The 18612-nt window shown below is 42.6% G+C and overlaps 1 pseudogene; it reads right to left on the bottom strand.

Moving 5' to 3' along the window:
• Window positions 1-5732: 5732 nt before the first annotated feature.
• Window positions 5733-14531, bottom strand: LOC101339920 (glutamyl-tRNA(Gln) amidotransferase subunit C, mitochondrial-like; annotated as a pseudogene).
• Window positions 14532-18612: the final 4081 nt, after the last annotated feature.

The following is an 18612-nucleotide window of genomic DNA, read 5'->3' as shown; positions in this document are numbered from 1 at the left end:
AACCAGTGAAGCCCCAGAATACACCTTCATTGCTTCCCTTTCACTTTACTTGTCAACCATCATTCATGGAACTACACTTGGGGAGCTGGTAGTTGAACATGTACCAGCACACCATGGTATAAACACACACACACACCCCAACTATCATTCCATATCACTAATAGAGCTTCTTCAGTCTTTTTAGGTTTACATTGTATATACCTTGTTGATGGAGAGTTAGGCTGTAGTATTTCACTGTTACAAAACAAAGCTACAGTGAATCACCTATGAATCATCTGTAAATGCATTTGTAATTTCAATAGTTATTTCAAAATTGCTGTCTATGAAAATCATCAATTGCTACGCCTACCTGTAATACATAAGACTGTCTGTTTTCCCACACCCTCAGCAATACAGTGTGCTGTCAAATGCTTTGTATTTTGCTGTACCATTATTATTATTGCTCATTAATAATCCATCTGAGATTTTTTAAAATGCAGTTTTTAGCTAATACCATGCATCAATTATTGCATTTAATAATAATTGCAATTCTATTTTAAATGATAGCCTTGAAGTGATTTGTTTGAGAACTGGTAACATTTATTCTTAGAGATACAATTCAATATTTTGACTCTTCCACTTCAAAAGGGATATGGGAGTATTTTTCTAGTAGACACAGGAAAAAGTGAAAGAGAAATGTCACTTTACAAAAGAAATGTCCATATAAATGAAGTGATTGCATGGCAGTGTTTGACCATCCTGTACTACAGTCCCCTGGGCTCCAAGCTGCAGAACTCCCCTGGGGTGGTGGAAGAGAGAGCCAGGCAAAGGTGGAATTGTTTCTGCTAAGGTGCAATCAGACCCACTGTCAAGGTCCTAAGGGATTTTGAGCACAGCCTCCACTTATCCACACATAGTTATAAGCTAGGTTTGAGCAGGAAAATGTGCATTCATACACTTTCACTTCCTCGGCATCTCTCCCTTTCCTATCCCCTTTTCCACTTCAAAAAGAAAGAAAGTCTTCTGAACCTGTAACTGGTAAAGCCTGGGCTGGAAGAAAGTGCATAAAGATTGAGACCTGACTGACCATGTTTCCTTGTTCACATGGCTTATAGGTCATCATCCTTCCCGTCATAAACAGGTGCTAGTAACTGACATCAAAAATCTCTTTCTATCCCCTAAATTCGCTGGAGCCAGGTTCAGTCTTTGACTCCCAGCTGACTGTGCAGTAGCTCTGTAACACTTGGAAGTTACTTGACCTTTTGACCTTCAGTTTCCTCATCTTTAAGATGGAGATAATAACAGTTCCCCTCATATGGTTACTGTGAGGAAATGAGATAATCCATATAAGATACACAGCCAGGGCTTTACATATACATGCTATTGCTTAATACATGTTATCCATTATTTTATAGAAACATATACATTGTATGCACCCTTATTAAGCAGTAGAAATTCAGTCATTCACAGATTTTTTCTTTTGCCTTTATGAAATCCTGAGCTAAAGAACTTAACTAGATATTCCTATACAGAGATGATTGTTGAAGTAGATCTTGAAAGTAGAAAAACTGTGCTCTTCACAACCATTATCATGAGCTTTATTTCTGTCTGGATTGGCTACATGATACATTTGAGTTGATCCAGTCTTAATCTTAAGCAACCATTTATTTTGCTGAACAAAATTAGAGCTTATGTGCATTTATTATAACATATATCCAGGCCCTATTTAATCTCCTAGGAGAAGAAATTTACCAAATGATGCCCTGTTGTTCTAGAAGGGCTTACTCAACTTAATGGAGGATGCCCTTTATTCACACAGAGTAGATTAGACATGTTCGTTCTTTCTGATGATTCTGCGTTGGAATTTAGCTGACCTGGGAGTTGGTTGTGCATAAAAAAGCATGGAACACACCTTTCTTTTGGCCACAGTTAAATTATATACAGAGAGTGTGGAAAAGAGTTTTGCCAAGCAAGTCCAATATGGCCTAACATACATTGAGTGTGTGGCAGAGTTTGTGTCTCTCTCTCTTCTGTTGCAAGTAGCAAAGCAACTGACCTGATTATAAGACTGATTTTTGAAAAATAGATTCAGTTCAAACGGAGAAGTATTTCTTGAGAATGTAATTATCTTCAAGGCACTGTGCTGGGTGGTGTGAATAATAATAAAACAAAGAAGGTAATATCTCTGCTCTCAAGAAATCACCATCTACAGGAACAGAAAAATAAGTGTGGAACAGACAGTAACAAAATGTGGTAAGAGCTCCACTAGTAGTATGCAAAAATGTTATGTGGTAAGGAGCCACTAATTCCACTAAGGTGGCAGGGAGGAAGCTGCTAAGGAAGACTTTGTAGAAGTGGCACTTGGATGGGATCTTAGAGGATCTATAAGATTTTTGGAGGCAGCGGGTAGAGAAACAGAGGAGCAGCATGACCCGAGGCAGAGAAGCTCCATGGTGGGAGATGAAGGTCAGAAGATTTGCTAATCCAGGTAATGAAGGAGGCAACAGTCTTCCTAGAGTGTGTGGACTCTATCCTGAAAGCAACAGTGAAAATGGAAGGTTCTCAGTTGCGGCAGTGACCTGTCCAGGTTTGGTCTGGAGAAGGTTGTTGCGGAAGCAGTGATTGAGATCAGGGAAGAGGGGAGATGAGCTTGCCAAGGGGGCCTGTGGTCAGAGAAGAGGGCGGAATGATAGCTCTGGAGAACATCTAAGGGTGAGCTGTAGAAGAGAAACAAGTGAAGAAGCCTTGGAAGAAGTGATCTTCAGAATCAAGAGAATCAGGAGACATATAAGGAAGCAAAGAAAGGGGCGAGGAAGAAGAGTTGATCTACGTGTCAACCACAGCGCACAGTTCCAGTGGGAAGGAAACTTAAAAGAATCCATTGGATGGGGCAACTAGACTATTTTTAGCAACCCTTCTGAGACCAGTTTCAACAGAATGAGCAGAGTGGAAACCAGATACTGTGCCAGACATGGAAAAAATATTTATATCATACAGGAAATTTAAAGATAGGCAGGAGCTGCTGTTGCCTCCCTCAAGGAGGGGTGAGTTTAAGAGCAACGGATGGAAATCATGAGACATAGGAGCCCCAGAAGTCCCAAGCCCAAAACCAGACAGACGAGAAACATTTGCAGAATGAAGTCAGCCTCCCTCCTCGGATGATATCACTTTGTTCCTCAGATGTTTCACCCAGACGGCATGAGTCAACCTCTTTATTTGGGCATGGGAGAGCTACCTTTTGTGCTATGTGCCAATTCAGAAGTGTGTGCTAGTCTGGTTTAACTCTGCCAAATTATTTTCAGCTATGACCTCACCACCAGTCCATGGTAGGTAATCTGTTTAGTATCTCACAGCTTGAATTCCAGGACACTCAATTTTATGTAATGTAATCTTCATTGGGTTTTCCCCCCTTGCATTTGGAAGACACCAGTTTATTTTTTACAAGTACATTCATAACCAATGTAAAAAAAGCAAAAGTAGAAATGTCAGAAGCCACCATAAATAGATCCAAGAGATTATGTAGATTACTGGACATGACTAGAATAATAGGAGTAGCTTCCACGAATTCAGTGCCTATTATTTGCCAGACAGTTTTCATAGATTGTTTCTAGTTCTCACTATAGTCCAAAAATATAGCTATGATTTTCAGCTGAAAAAAATTAAGGAACTTGCCTATGTTCACTCAGGCAGCAAATGGAAGAATAGGGACTCAAAACTACACCTGACCCCGAAACCCTGGTCTTCCATCACACTCCAAAATGTCATGGTGTCCGTAATTGTAAAAGAAAAGTGAGCCACGTCAGATCAGGTACGTTCACAAGTTATGACTTAGACATTGATTTCTAGAAGCTCTTATAAGATAGATGTAAGCTGCCCATCTAACTTTTATTTAGACAAAAGTATTACAAGTTGCCTGTAGTTGGCCAAACTTAATAGTGAGTGACTCTCTATCTTGGATGGGGGATCAGAGGAGAAGGCAAGAAGGGAGAGAAGACAAGAGGATTACATAACAGGAACTATGCCTGGAGGGAAATTCAACATTAAAGAAAAGCTGGAGATGGGTTCTCTTAAGATCTTGAGAAGGTATAACTTTTCTGAAATTCTAAACTACAGTGATTCTTTCTTTGGCTAAATTATAGTGAGATCACTCATCAGAATTTTATTTGTTTTATACTAAACTCATTGCTGTGACAAACAAGCAAACCTGTGATATTTATTTAGGAAGGAAAAGGGAACTAACATTTGGTCAGTGCCTGGTGCAGAGTAGTTGTAAATGTGAATGAATGTCTACTTTGCTTTGGACACTGTGCCATGTGTCTTTGTGCCGTGGGGGTTAAATCGAAATGAAGGAGAGGGACATTGATTTGGGTTTTTCGGGCTGGAATGCTGAGTGATCAAGTGTTTGGTATTTGATACTATTACAGGGCTATTTCCAAATGAAACACACAAAAAGGAATTGTTTGGGGAAGGTCATAGGGACATCAGTGTCTTATAGATTTGTTGTGTCTAAAGATTCCACGGAACAGTGAAGGAGAAGCTAAAGGAAGGGGAGCAGGGAGGATGCTGCTTCTGGACGCTGGTACCCAGCACAGCGCCTGGCACGTGGGAGGCAATCAACAAACGTTTGTTGTGCTGTCCCTCACTTTATAATCAGTGTAAGTCATGTCCTCAATTCAGCTTCCTGGGGTCACATTTTCCTTTGTATTCAAATAACCCCATCTTTCAAATTCTCACCCTCCTTGATGACAGTGAAATTCTCAAGAGCAGGGACCAGCTTCCTGTTGCTGAGCATTTTCCCAACACCAGCAAGGTACTTGGCATACGGCAGGTATTTGAGGAATGTTGTTGGCTGGGTGAATGAAGCCTGCATCATTAAAGATTTTGTCAGCAAACGTTTCCGAGGACACCCAGGTAGTCCTGGTTTTCGTTGTCATCTCAGGTCGAGACTGCTGATCAACCCACTGTGTGGCAATTGCCTCTCTGGGCTGCTGTGATCTCTTCACCGACTTTGCTTAATCATGGACTCAACTACTCTGAGCCACCTCCTGAAACAACTCCTAAGAGGCTTTGGCGGTTTAACAAATTTAACTCAATTCTTTTTAAACCATTTTACTGAAATATAGTTGACCTGTAAATAGCTGTACTTATTTAATGTATACAAGTCAGTGAGTTTGGGGTTAAGTATGCATGCATGAAATCACAACCGTGAAGGCCGTAAACATACACATCACCTCCCAAAGCTGCCTCCTTACTCCTTTAACTTTAGCTGAAAGTCAGCCCTCTGCTTGGAATACAGTGGGTACCCAGGAACAAATTTAGTGTGTTCAGTAAAGATAAAAGGCTGCTCAAGTCGATGGAAACAGCAACTGAAAGGGACAGCTCAGGTTGTCACATAGTGATCAGATGCAATGTCTAACAGTTACATGAGTAGAAAACTTCACTTAAGTGCCATTTGCTAGACCGTCTTTGGGGAGGGGATAAAGCCTTCCATACTGAACAGCCTGTGAGTAAACACTTGATCCATTTTCTTGGAAACTGGCAATACCTTCTACTTCCATTGGCATCAGGGACTCTTTGCCTTGTTTTAGCTAGATCTTTCCCAATTCTGTCTTCAGAAGAGTTAGTTACTAAAAGATCCCTAACCATCACTTTTTTCAGGTGACTGAAGAGAGCGGGAACACTTGTGTTCATAATAACAAAATAGTCGTTGCCCTTCCACCTGTTCATAGGGCGCCCCTTCGCAGAATAGGTCCTCAGCAGTGTGAGAGGGGCTCTTTTCCATCTAGCTTTGGCCAAGACATACGACCTGGGGGGCCACAAAATACTCCTCCACATCTCGACGGGAGTTTTGTAGCAGTTCTTTGGCACAGTTGCCTTCTGCCACGTTGTCGGATCTTAAGCACAGACATGCATCCTCCAGGACTGACTGCACGGGCTCCACCCCGTCCGTGTCCACGGCGCAGAGCCTGTAGGCGAACGCGATGGCTTTCTCTGGCCGTGCTGCGGCCTCCGGCTGCCACAGTCCACAAGCGCTAGCGGCTCCAGGATCTGGCCCACTTCCCTTGGGCGGGCGGGCGGGGATAAGGCGGAGGGTGTGGGTCACGTGTGGCGCCCACACCACCTCCCGCCGCCCTTCAGCACCCGCCTAGACGCTCTGGCCTCTACCCGGGGACACGCCTTGGAGGTGAAGCCCGGGCGCCCGCCCGCCGAGGCCCGAAGACCCACCCACACCTAAGTCAATTCTTGAGGATGACAGAAGGGATTGATGACACTGGAAGCAAAGTTAAAATTATATACCAAATAACATTGTTCCAAGACTCCGCAGACCACGCTTCTCAGGCGGTCCCCGCAGTTTTCCTTCTTCTTTAGTCCCTGGATGACATCAAGTTACTGGGGTACGTTTCCTCCCACTGATGACAGTTCCAGCTGACTCCGCTGTGGGTTGAATATTTTCCCCTCCTCCCCAATTCATGCCTACCCAGAACCTGTGAATATGACATTATTTGGAGTAGGGTTTTGCAGATGTGATCAATCTAAGATGAGGTCCTGGGCTTCCCTGGTGACGCAGTGGTTGAGAGTCCGCCTGCCGATGCAGGGGACGCGGGTTCATGCCCTGGTCCGGGAAGATCCCACATGCAGCGGAGCGGCTGGGCCCGTGAGCCATGGCTGCTGAGCCTGCGCCTCTGGAGCCTGTGCTCCGCAACGGGAGAGGCCACAACAGTGAGAGGCCCGCGTACCGCAAAAACAAACAAACAAAAACAAACAAAAAACGATGAGGTCCTATTGGGTTAGGGTAGGTCCTCCTAAATCCAATGACCAGTATCTATAAAAAGAGGGAAATTTTTATTAAAAATATTTATTTTTAAATAAAAACAGACACAGAGGAGATACAGGGGAGAAGGCTATGTGAAAACTGTGGCAGGGATTAAAGTCATGCTGCCACAAGCCAAGGGGAACACCAAGGATTGCTGGCAACCACCAAAAGCTATGAAGAAGCAAAGAAGAATCCTTCCCTACAGTCTTTAGAGGGAACATGGCCCTGCTAACAACTTGATTTTGGACTTCTAGCCTTCAGAACTGTGAGAGAATAAATTTCCGTTGTTCCAGCTTGTCGTAATTTATGATGGCAGCCTTAGGAAACAAATACACTGTGCCTGCTTCCTGAAATCCAGGACTCTGACATCTGTCCTGGCTCCAGTCAGAAGAAGTGGGAAGAGAAGAAAAAAAAAATCAGTTCACATCAAAGAATCTCCCTAAGATTACTTCCCATCCCCACTGTCACTGAGAAAGTTTTTAGTGTATTTCACAGGGCAGTTCAGCTAGTTTTTCTCAATCCCTCCTTGTCAGACCAGGCTGGGAGTGAGGGGTGGCTTACCTTTGTAGGCCCCCTGCTCAGAGAGCCTTCCCTTGGCATCAAATCTGAAGTAGCCCCCCCTGCCGCCACACTCTCTAGCACATTACTGGGCTATATATTCTTCATAGCAATACCTGAAATTATCTTATTCACTCAATTTTTTAATTGACTGAAATCATACCCCTCCCCCAGAAATTTAACGTCTGTGAGAACAGACCTCGTGTCTTTGTCTCAAGGCCAAATCTGAAGTTCTCAGAACAATGCCTGAAACATAGCAAGTGTTCAAAAAATTTTATTGACTGACTGAATGAATAACATTGCCAAATGCATAATAATGTCAATTCCCAACTTAGAGATCTTCTCTCAAGAGAGGAACTCTACATGTCTCCTAGAAGGGGGATAGTAATAAAGGGTGGGGGTCATTTATGTTAATAGGCTATAAAAGGAAGACTAGGAAAGATGGTTTATTACAAACACATGAATAGAGTGGATTCTAAAGTATCTCCTTCCTCCTAAAAGTGAAGAGTAGACCTACAGACATCCAAATGTATCTTGACTTTAAGGCAAAAGGATGCTGCGTTCTGTAGCAGGCATGTGAAAGTCGTCAAATGATGTGCTAAATAGATGCAAATAATTAAAGTGAATTATTAACATTCAGACCTTACATGATGTTGAATTTACTATTGTCCAGGAATTTTTCTTCTTTTTCTCTCAGGTCAGAATTTTTAAAGCAGTTCTGAAGACAGGGGAGTTTTTATCCTACTGGAGTCTTACGGCATGGAATATCTTATCAGCTCTTAGAGCTATGTATGCTGGAGTGCTTCAAAGAGACAGAAATAAGATGGCTAGCACTTTTAGTTGACAAGGCTGGATGCATTAGACAGATGACCTTTCATAAGAAGTCCATTCCTTGAGTTAGAAAACACAGCCAATCCCCACCCAACCTGAATAAGATATGTTGGTCAGAGGCACATGAGCACAAGCATGCCTTTATATTTCACTTTAATAAATTCCTGCTTATTGCACCAAAAGGCAACCTGATATGTTTTTGCACAAGTCTTTGAAAAAGTATATCTTCCTAATGAAAAGTGATTATTGTATCGCTGAAAACTGGGAAACCACATACACCAAATATGTGTATTTTTCCACAGCATTTTATGATGTTGAGAGATCATCCTAACTAATCAGCCAGGCATATTATCAAAAATTGAGCAAGGGAAAATCGAAATATGAAGTTAAGTGAAAGAAAGCAATACGATTAACAAAGGAGGAAAAGTCAGTAAAAGACCAATTTCAGTCAATTCACTGGCAGTGTCTGTGGTGGTAGATTTCAATGGATAAGTTGAACAGACAGATTTGTGTGTCTGAGGCTTTAGGGAGGTATCGGTTTGGGAGACTTGGCATTCAGGTATCTGTTACAACTGTAAGAGTGTGTGAGGTCTGCCAGGGAGGACACGTAGAGCAAAAAGAGAAGAGAGCTAGTGGGAAAAAGAGAGAATATCGAGACCTATGGAGTGGGCAGTGGTTAGGAAGGTGGCCAAGAAGAAAGGATTAGAAGGGCTTAAGAAGCCTCAGGAAAATATGGTGTCACCAAAGCCAAGGGTTGAGAATTTTAAGGAAGAAGTAGTCTCCAGCAATACATTCAGCAGAAAGATCCACTTAAATAAGGACAAATGTAATCAATGGATTTCTCAATAGAAAGTCACTGACTGCTCTTGAAAATCATGTTTTAGCGGAATGGTTGGGACAGAGCTATGATGCAACTATGAACTGAAGGGGGGAGGCTGAGGAAGTGAAGCCTTCCAGTAAGTGTAGACAACTTTCAAAAGTCTGATGGGTAGAGGAGAAAAGAGATGGTAGAAGAGGTAGGAGCAGGTGGAGGGGTAAAGGAATCTTTAGGGATTTTTAATAGAAAAAGATCATTTTCCCTTCCATTCTGAGCAAAGAAACTCAAGCAACACTATCTAAGGCAGTGCCTCTTTTAACTGTTCCAGTTGCATTGTTTTCTTTCTGTTAAAAATCCTTCTGGTAAACTAAACAAAAAAATAACAAACACACAAAATAGAGTCTTTCTTTCACTGGATCCCATTTGACAGGCAAGGAAAGCAAATATTCTGATTGTGTTCTATTACTGAAAGCTGTGTATAAATAGGTGTACTAATTCAGCAAGTCTTCGTACAACTATTGAGTATCCTCAGGTTTTTAACTTAGGATTTGTTTTCCTGATTCTAAAAGTTATAGACGCTCATTGGAAACACACACACACACACACACACACACACACACACACACACACACACACACACACACACACACACACACACACACACACACACACACACACACCAGAAAAGAAGTAAGAAGGAAAACACTGCTTTTTAAAAACTGTAAATGTGAAACTCTGCTAGAAATTCCAATTGTCTGTTCAGGCGGAAATTTCAGTTGTCTGTTCAGGAAAGGTAGATTTACTTACGATCTGACATGTGCATGTTTATGACTGTTGGAGTCTTTCTGTTTGTTCTTGAGTCTTAGTTTTTAATGTAAACAAGATAATACTCAGAATGGGTATAAGTTTGGTGGAAATATAAACTGTTATTACCTTTCTGTATCAGGACCTTTAAAAATTACTATCCTCTAACCCAGTAATTCTAAGAATTTAGCTAGAGAAATGATTAGAAGTTGTCATAAATGTTTAAGTACAAGACTCATAATTGAATCTTGGAAAAACAATCTAAAATCCAATAGTGTAAAATCATTAATAAGTATGGTAAATCCACGTGATACAACCAGTAAACTCAGATTTTTTTCAAGAATATTTAATGACCTGGGAGAATGTTTGTGATACAATACAAATTCAGGTTGTAGTTTTTCAGTATGTTCTGAATGTTGTAAAAAGAAAACACACACACGTTAGTATATAAACGTTTAAAAATTGTCTTGAAATAAAATATATTTAAAAATTCAGTAAGATGCTAATAGTTCTATATCCAGGTGGCTCTGTTATGGCTGGCTGATTTGTATTTTCCTATTATACACTTTTCTGCATTCCTAAATTTTCTACAATGACATGCACTGTTTTTAATAATCAGGAAAAAAAATAATAAAAATGACGTATCTGGGGTTGAATTTGTGAATTCTAATAACTGTGTACCAAAACCCATTAGGTTCAATGTCACTCAAACCAAGTGTACTTGAAGCTTTCTAAAAACCTTGGAGGTCTGAAATGATACAATGTCATTCTGTGAATGATGCTTTCCTGGGGAGCAAATCAGCAATACTCCCAGTGTTTGGCAAGCAGCCTTTACAGGGAACAACTTTAGGAAATTTAGATAGTCCTGTTGAAAATGGTAGTGTAGGGACTTCCCTGGTGGTGCAGTGTATAAGAATCCGCCTGCCAATGCAGGGTACATGGATTTGATCCCTGGTCTGGGAAGATCCCACATGCCACGGAGCAACTAAGCCCGTGCGCCACAACTACTGAGCCTGTACCCTAGAGCCCGTGTGCCTAGAGCCCGTGCTCCACAACAAGGGAAGCCACCGCAGTGAGAAGCCCGCGCACTGCAACGAAGAGTAGCCCCTGCTCGCCGCAACTAGAGAAAGCCCGCGCGCAGCAGCGAAGACCCAACGTAGCCAAAAATAATAACTTAATTAATTTAATTTAATTCCAAACGAAAGGTAGTGTATTGGTATTTAAATTAGTCACGCAATGGCTGATTAAAATGAAATTATTATGGAATATGTTTGCAGTTACCCCAGAGCCAGGGATAAATCAGGCACAGTGGTAACTTGTTCTTGCTAATGCTGACGTTTTTTCCTTCTGTGGGCAGAACGCTCATGAGTCTGGATATGCATGAAAAACAGCATGAATTTCCTTAGAATCAGAACCACTCCCTATGTGTCATTACTTTCTTTAATCCTTTAAGTTAGGGCTTTGTTTAGAAATCTAGAAAGAGAATGTGTTTGTATGTCTGTGTGTTTCTTGTTTTTGAGCCACACTGTCCAGGAGAAAACAAAGGACAGTTTTACTGGAGCCCCTTTACGTACAAGGCACGGTCCTGGGTGCCAAGCCAAGGTGCCATTCCTCACCCCCAAAGCCTGGGATCCAATCTCACCTGGTGCAGGTGTGTCAGTCCTTAACCTTAAAGAAAGTCTGGGCAGCGCACAACTTGCTTTGATTCAACATACCTTTTCATGGCGGGAAACCAGTTCCTGACATTTCTGGGAGCACCGCCTTCTATGAGCTGGTTAAAAATTACATCCATCCCACGCTTGAGGCTACTTCTTGGCACTTTCTCACAGACTGTCCTACCCTTGAGGACGTCCAGGGACTTTCACCACCTCACCAATTCTACATCACCCGTGCCAGTAGCTGCCATGCTGCCCTGTTCTATCAGTTTCCTATGGCTGCTGTAACAAATTCCAACCAACTTGAGAGCTTAAAAACAGCACAGATTTATTCTCTCATAGTTCTGGAGGCCAGAGGTCCAAAATTGGTTTCAGTGGTCTAAGCCAAAGTGTCAGCAGGGCTGTTCATTTCTGGAGGCTCTTGGGGAGAATCTGTCTCCTTGCCTTTTCCAGCTCCTAGAGCTGTATTCCTTTTTTTTTTTTTTTTTGGCTGCTTTGGGTCTTTTTTTTTTGATTGATTGTGTTTTTTAAATTTATTTAATTTTTATTTATTTTTATTTTTGACTCCGTTGGGTCTTCACTGCTGTGCGCAGGCTTTCTCTAGTTGCGGCTTCTCATTGTGGTGGCTTCTCTTGTTGTGGAGCACGGGTTCTAGGTGTGTGGGCTTCAGTAGTTGCAGCATGTGGGCTCAGTAGTTGTAGCACACGGGCTTAGTTGCTCCACGGCATGTGGGAATCTTCCCGGACCAGGGCTCGAACCCGTGTCCCCTGCATTGGCAGGCAGGTTCTTAACCACTGCGCCACCAGGGAAGCCCCCGCATTGGGTCTTAGTTGCAGCACATGGGATCTTCATTGAGGCATGTGGGATCTTTCCTTGTGGCGTGGTCTCTTCGTTGCGGCAGTTGGGTTTCTCTCTAGTTGTGGTGCACGGGGTTTTCTCTTCCCTAATTGTGGTGCATAGGCTCCGGGGCGCGTGGGCCCTGTAGTTTGCGGCACGCGGGCTCTCTTATTGAAGTGCGCAAGCTCAGTAGTTGTGGCGCGCAGGCTTAGTTGCCCCGCGGCATGTGGGATCTTAGTTCCCCGACCAGGGATCAAACGTGCGTCCCCTGCATTGGAAGGCGGATCCTTTATCACTGGACCATCAGGCAAGTCCCTTCTTGCATTTCTTGGCTCATGGACCTTTCCTTCATCTTCAAAGCCAGCAGCATAGCATCTTTATTTTTTTTTAAAAGATTTTTTTGATGTGGACCATTTTTAAAGTCTTTATTGAATTTATTACAATATTGCTTCTGTTTTCTGTTTTGGTTTTTTGGCCGCAAGGCATGTGGGATCTTAGCTCCCCAAGCAGGGATCGAACATGCACCCACTGCATTGGAAGGCAAAGTCTTAACCACTGGATCGCCAGGGAAGTCCCAGCATAGCATCTTTTTTAAAATTTATTTATTATTTTTATTTTGCTGTCGCTTTGTACCAGTTTTTTTTTTTACATCTTTATTGGAGTATAATTGCTTTACAATGGTGTGTCGGTTTCTGCTTTATAACAAAGTGAATCAGTCATACATATACATATGTTCCCATATCTCTTCCCTCTTGCGTCTCCCTCCCTCCCACCCTCCCCATCCCACCCCTCCAGGCGGTCACAAAGCACTGAGCCGATATCCCTGTGCCATGCGGCTGCTTCCCACTAGCTATCTACCTTACGTTTGGTAGTGTATATATGTCCATGCCTCTCTCTCGCTTTGTCACAGCTTACCCTTCCCCCTCCCCACATCCTCAAGTCCGTTCTCTAGTAGGTCTGTGTCTTTATTCCTGTCTTACCCCTAGGTTCTTCATGACATTTTTTTCCTTAAATTCCATATATATGTGTTAGCATACGGTATTTGTCTTTCTCTTTCTGACTTACTTCACTCTGTATGACAGACTCTAGGTCTATCCACCTCATTACAAATAGCTCAATTTCATTTCTTTTTATGCCAGCATAGCATCTTTAAATCTCAATCTTCCTCTACTTCCATCTTCACATTGCCTTCAGGCATTGCCTTCACTTGGATAATCCAGGACAATCTCCCCATCTCAAGATCCCCAGTCTCATCACATCTGCAAAATCCCTTTAGCCATATAATGCAGCCGCCATAGGTTCCAGAGATTAGGACATGGACATCCTAATGGTCCTGGGGAGGAGGCAGTGGGGACAGAAGGGCACCATTCAGCCCCCCACACCATTTGATGCTGGCCAGCTGCTACTACCTTAGGTACCCTGAATGAAACATACCGGTGCTTCTCAGGAGTGCCTTGTCATATGTAACACCTATGTGAGGTGGCATTTTTATCCTATGTTAAGAGGGCATGAGAGCTGAGTGTCAAACTGTTTAGCAGGCTCTAGAGTCAGACTGGATTTCAATCCTGGTCTCTGTCCGTTAACCGCTTACAAGCTATGTGACCCTGGGAGAGTTCCTTGACTTCTTTAAATCTCAGTTTCCTTGTCTGTAAAATGACATCTGTCTTCTGGGTTATTGTGACATTTAAAGGAGACAGTCCTTGTAAAATAATTAGTACAGGGTCCAGCATAGAGAAAAATATTCAATAATTATTCGTTCTTATTAGTATTGTTAGTCTATCTTCCTTACTTTACAGATAAAAATAAGACGCTTAGAAATATTAAGTGATTTTTTTTTTTTTTTTTTTTTTTGCGGTATGCGGGCCTCTCACTGTTGTGGCCTCTCCCGTTGCGGAACACAGGCTCCGGACGCGCAGGCTCAGCGGCCATGGCTCACGGGCCCAGCCGCTCCGCGGCATGTGGGATCTTCCCGGACTGGGGCACGAACCCGTGTCCCCTGCATCGGCAGGGGTACTCCCAACCACTACACCACCAGGGAAGCCCTAAGTGATTTATTTTTGCCTCACAGCCTCGGTCTCAGAATCTATAGACAGGGTGAAAACAAGTGTGACACTGGAGTTATTTGTACCCAATTGAGAAATCCCCTTCCCTTACCTGCCCGAATGCTGCCACTGTCACCTGGCTGACGCCGTGCCTGACACCACTGCACGAGGGCTTCTGAACTGCTGGCCACCATCTCACCTTCGGTTCTCCTTGCCTGCGAGGTGGTTCCTATTTTATCCTGCTGCTGTCCCCACACAGGCCCTCGAACCTGTCATGGAAATACTTGCTGTAGTCACTATTTTTATTAATGTTCCACTATAAAATCTCATTGCTACTGCCTGCTGAATTTGGATGTCTAATTTGTATTTCAAAATTAACATGTCCAGGACCAAAATTTTTTATTGAAGCATAGTTGATTTACAATTTTGTGTTAGTTTCAGGTGTACAGCAAAGTGATTCAGTTATATGTATGTTTTTTTCAGATTACTTTCCATTTTAAGATGTTGAATGTAGCTCCCTGTGCTATACAGTAAATCCTTGCTGCTTATCTATTTTATGTGTAGTAATTGTATCTGTTAATCCCATACTCCTAATTTATCCCTCCCCCCACCTTTGTTTGTTATCTATGTCTGTGAGTCTGTTTCTGTTATGTATATAGATTCATTTGTATTATTTTTTAGATTCCACATATAAGTGATATCACGTGATTATTTGTCTTTCTATGTCTGACTTACTTCACTTAGTATGACAATCTCTAGGTCCATCCATGTTGTAGCAAATAGCATTATTTGTTTCTTTTTTACGACTGAGTAATATTCCATTACATATATATATATATATATATATCACATCTTCTTAACCAGTCAAGGCCAAACTTTTCAACACCTCCCCTCCCCCAATGGCTCCTTCCTGAATGACGCTCACCTCAGTGAATGGTGATACCACTCTCCCAAGTTGCTCAGAACAAATACTTCCATGCTTCCTCTTTCTCTCACACCTTGTGACCAACCTGACAACAAGGCTATTATAACGTCTCCCTTCAAATACAGTGTCTTCTTACTACCCAGGCTAAGGCACCATCATCTCATATCTAGATGATTGTCACCCAACAACTCTCCATGCTCTCATTCTCACCCTCGCAATCCTTCTACACATAAGTCAGATAATGTCACTTCACTGTTCAACTCTCTCCAGTGGCTTATGGCTAATCTTAAACAAAATCCAAAGTCCTCATCACGCCTACAAGACTCTGTATGATCCGGCCCCTGCCTACTTCTCTGATCTCATTTCCTACCCTTTTTCCTTACACCTCTTGAGTCACACTTGCCTTCCTGCTCTCTTGGGAGCTCCCCAAGCATGTGCCTGCCTCAGGACATTTGCATATGCTCTTTCCTTTGCCTAGAATACTCTTCTCCCTAGATAGCCACACTATTTGTGTCCTCGCTCCATTCAGATCTTTGTCAAATACCATCTCCTCATCAAGGCCTTTCCTTACTATCCTACGTAAAAAGCATTCCATCACTTCATTTTCTTTAGAGTGCGTATTATTACATGCCACTGTATTATATACTGTGTTGCTTATTGGTTTATCACCTGTCACTCCACTAGAATAGAAGCTGCATGTTCACTTGGTTTGTTTGTTTTTTCCCTCCTCCCTCTTAGAATCATGCTTGAAACCCTTTTTTTTTTTTTAACTTTCTATGAAAATATGGGTCAAAGAATCACACATTCCAGATATGCTCCTGTTATCTCTTTGCTTCATGGGTCAGTTTATTTTTTTTTCAGACACCGAGTCCTTTTAGAGGTGATGATGTCATCCCTCAGTTTTTTCTGCAAACAGTTTATGTTCTTTGCTATTTCTTAGGACTATTTACAGTTTCCTGTTGGATAGGATTTTGTCCTGTTGGAATTCTATTTACAATGATTTTCCCGTTAGTTTAAAATCTCACATAGACACACACAGAGTCTTTCTTTCCCACCATTCACCCATTTTTCAGCTATTTATTAGCTTTGGTTTCAGAGGCATTGTAGAGTGTATGACCTTCTAGCTCTGTCTCACTGATTGAGATGCTTATGCTACAAAGAAAAAAAGCCCTAAAAGGTCAAGTAACCACAGGAGAGCAGAACTTCAGTGTATATGGTATGGGAAGTCAGGCGCTCAGAACAAAGGTGGCTGCTGTGCTGGGTTGCAGTGGGCAGGGCTCCCTCTGTCTCTAGGATGGCTCTCCTGAGGTTGCAGTTTGCTGCAGCTGCAGTGTTTCGGGAGAGTGGAAGTCAGGAGTAGGCAGGATGGGGGCAGTAACTGGGAGGTGGGCCATCAGCAATCCCTATCCTGTCCTGGCGCAAGTGGTACTAGGGTATCTTAATTTCTTCCTTTTCTTTTCTTCTTCTTTTTTTCTTAAGCCTACAACCTAGATATCTGTTTGTTTTCTTTCTTTTTTTTTTTTTTGCGGTACATGGGCCTCTCACTGTTGTGGCCTCTCCCATTCCGGAGCACAGGCTCTGGACACGCAGGCTCAGCGGCCATGGCTCATGGGCCCAGCCGCTCCGCGGCATGTGGGATCTTCCCGGACCGGGGCTCAAACCCGTGTCCCCTGCATTGGCAGGCGACTCTCAACCACTGCGCCACCAGGGAAGCCCATCTGTTTGTTTATTAATTCAACATGTGGCTCTTGAGCAATATCTTTCCGTCAGGCACATCGATGAATGTCTTGTTTCCCAAAACTATATAAGAGTACTCTAGGACCCCATGTATTTAATTACCTCTTCCTGCATTCATCCTATAGTTGAAAAAACTTTGTCTACAAGATTGTATTTATTAAGTAACAATGTTTCTGTTTTCCATTGTTACAAATCACTTTCATATAGAATTCTCAAATGATACTTCTAATTGGCATGATATACCCAGAGAGATTAACTTAGTTGATATAATTTAAATCAAACGCTAAGCAAATTGATATTTTAGTCTCAGCAGTCTTTCAGTTGGAGATTTCGTGATTTTATTTGTCTCTTGAAACATGGAAAATAGCTCAGAGATTTCCAATTTGCTTCTCCTTAGCAATTTCTCCCTTTTCTTTCTCTCTTTCCTCTCTCTCCTCCTTGCCTTTCCTCTCCTTGAAACTCATACTGTCTTACTAGCTCTCTTCTGTAAAGTAGAAGAAAATGCTGGCATGAGAATACATTCTTTAAAGAGCAAAGTGTATGACTGCAACAGAAAATCTGGGGCTGCTCAGGAAAAAGGGGGCAGTGTGGCCAGGGTGCCTCATTTGTTTGTTTTGTTTTATTTTATTTTTTTATTGAAGTATAGTTGATTTCCAGTGCTGTGCCAGTCTCTACAGTACAGCAAAATGACTCAGTTATATTGGTTTGGCCAAAAAGTTCGTTCGGGTTTTTCTGTAACATCTTACATCTTCCGGAAAAACCCGAACAAACTTTTCGGCTAACCCAAAACATAGATATATATATATATATATATATATATATACATTCTGGGCTGCCTCGTTGAGCTTTACTCTGCAAGGCTGGCCATGACTAGTCTCCTTCCTTCTTCTCAATGCCAGTCTGACCATTGCAAGGACATAAGTGGTGGAGGGGGTGAGAAATACTGCCAGGATGTAAGTCTGCCAAGTCTCAGAGTCTGTCTCTGCTTTCCCAAGCTCTTCTGTAGAGAGGCCCTGGTTCTTTCTTTTACTCATATTTTGTGCCTACTATGTGCCAAGTATTGGTGCTGTGCAAACAGTGATGATAAAAATAAAAACAGGAAGAAACACAAGCCATTGAAGGAATTGCAAGTGTGATGAGTGTTACCCCAAAGCATATTGCAGATACCATGGAAGCACACAGTGAGGGGCTGATCTGCTTCCCTTTACCTGTAGGTTCAGCCCTGCCTACAATGTGAGCCCTTGCCCATCAGTTGGTGAACCTTCAGGATTAGAAAATGACCTAGAAAACCAGGCGCCTTGGACATCCATGTGGACCCACCAGATATCAGCCTGCCCCAGTCATCTGCCAGGTCAGCCCAGTAAGTTTGGGTGGATCTCCATTCCACTGTCCTGCAGTCTAGTACTTTGCTGGTGTTTGGATCCTTTCACCTTCTTAGCTCTTTCCAGGTCCCTCTCCTATAAGACTAAATCCTTTCTCTCATATCTTCAGCCACTGACTAGGTTCTGCTAGGACTGGAATGTTCTCCATCCACCTGACTTTGATTCTAGCCTGTCACCGGGACTCACGCTGTCATTCCCTCCCCTCTAGACTGGACCAACTTGCCCAAACCC

The sequence above is a fragment of the Tursiops truncatus genome, chromosome 11, assembly GCF_011762595.2.
Source record: "Tursiops truncatus isolate mTurTru1 chromosome 11, mTurTru1.mat.Y, whole genome shotgun sequence".
Classification (NCBI taxonomy): domain Eukaryota; kingdom Metazoa; phylum Chordata; class Mammalia; order Artiodactyla; family Delphinidae; genus Tursiops; species Tursiops truncatus.
This window is presented reverse-complemented; position numbering and strand designations above follow the sequence as displayed.